Below are 1,602 nucleotides of genomic sequence, written 5' to 3'. Positions count from 1 at the left end.
GATTATTTGCCATTAATCTTAAAAAGTATTTACTTTTGAATGTATTGAGAGTTTGTAGTTTAATCTTAAAGAATGTCATTGTGAATATCAATTCAAGGTGTGTCGTCTACCATTCTAATACATGCTTTTTTCTTTTTCTTTTATAGTGTGAAGCAGTATGCAGATGTTGAAGGATTCTAATGCAAGATTATTTTTTCTTTTTTATAGTGTGAAGCAGTATTCTGGAAAGTTTTTCTAAGACTATTGAAGAACTGAAGGAGTCCTGCATCTTTTTTTAATTATTATTATTATTTTTTTACTAAAAAGTAAAAATATCTGCTTCTGTTTAAAAAGCCATCATTCCTCTGCTTCGTAGGTGTTCTGCATTTGAGGTGTAGTGCAATCTGCTGTTCACCAGATATGTTTTACTTGCTTAAAAAGGTTTGGGAGAAAAGAAAGGGCACACAAGACTAACACTGAAATTTTGATGCAGCAGAGAATGGATTTTATTTTTGTTCATTGTAGTGGTAAAATGTAGTGTATTTTTTTTTCTTTTTTTTCCTGTAACTATCGTGAACACTTCATTTACACTGTTTTTTGGGGGGGCTTGTTTCTTTTAACTGGGTGAAGACTGGTAGTCAACATGTCCCTGGCATCCTTTGAAAGCAACATGCAGAATGTGATGCTCTTTTGTAAAGAAATGTTTTATGGTTTTTAAATAAATTTACTGAATCTATTCTTGGTGGTCACTCTTTTTTTTTAATGTATATAAGGTAATATCTAAAACAGCAATATCCTCCCATCTCCTTCCCTAAGAAAATGCGTAAAGAATAATTGCCCTTAAGCTTGCTTTTCTGTTTATTTGATGCAGATGGAATTGCATGTATTTCTTTTATTTTTTTTCCAGATGAAAGACACTGTGAAAATGGTGATCTTTTCTATTTGGGGGAAAATTGCAAAAATATTAATTCGAAGACTGTGTAAAATTTGACCTTTTTTGGTAAGTGTTTAATCGTGTGCAGTATATAAATACTGTCACCAATATTTCAAAATGAATTTGTAATGCCATAGAGTTGTGGATTAAACACACCTCATTCTAGACTTGTTTTTTCCAATGCAGAAAACAATTTGAGATGTAATGGGTGTACCATTAATACAATAATTGCAGTTATTTTCAGAACTTTCATCTGTATGAAGTGTACAAACTTGCAAATTCGCATTATCTAACTTGTTTTTCATTGTGTGCAAAGCTTAAAATTGTTGGGTTTCCCTGTTGTATGTTGAATTCCATAGGAAATAATTGTGAGAAATTAAAAAAAGATTACATACATCTAAATATTTCATGTAATACCTTGACATTTTTATTTTCAATTTACAAGATTTTATTTCAGTTCCAAAATAAAAAAAAAAAATGAAAATGCAAAAGAACTTCATAAATCTAAATGTGATGAATCCAGTCAAGAGTAGATTTCTTTTTTTCCCTTTGGTGGGGTGTAACTCTAGAACTTTGCAATTTTTGAACCACATGGGGTAATGGCTGTCATAACAAGGACTGACTTAAAACTTAATAGAGAAGGAAATAAGATGTGACCTCCTTAACAGAACTATAAGCAATGATTTATA

General features: G+C 30.6%; 1 protein-coding gene across 1 annotated transcript in view; it reads left to right on the top strand.

Annotated features, from left to right (window-relative positions):
- GKAP1 (G kinase anchoring protein 1) overlaps window positions 1-1,602 on the top strand; it is a 46,089-nt gene that overhangs the window by 372 nt on the left and 44,115 nt on the right. The window lies entirely within an intron of this gene.

This window comes from Meleagris gallopavo, chromosome Z (assembly GCF_000146605.3).
Source record: "Meleagris gallopavo isolate NT-WF06-2002-E0010 breed Aviagen turkey brand Nicholas breeding stock chromosome Z, Turkey_5.1, whole genome shotgun sequence".
Taxonomy (NCBI): domain Eukaryota; kingdom Metazoa; phylum Chordata; class Aves; order Galliformes; family Phasianidae; genus Meleagris; species Meleagris gallopavo.
The sequence above is the reverse complement of the archived record's forward strand: the minus strand, read 5'-3'. Positions and strand labels throughout refer to the sequence as shown.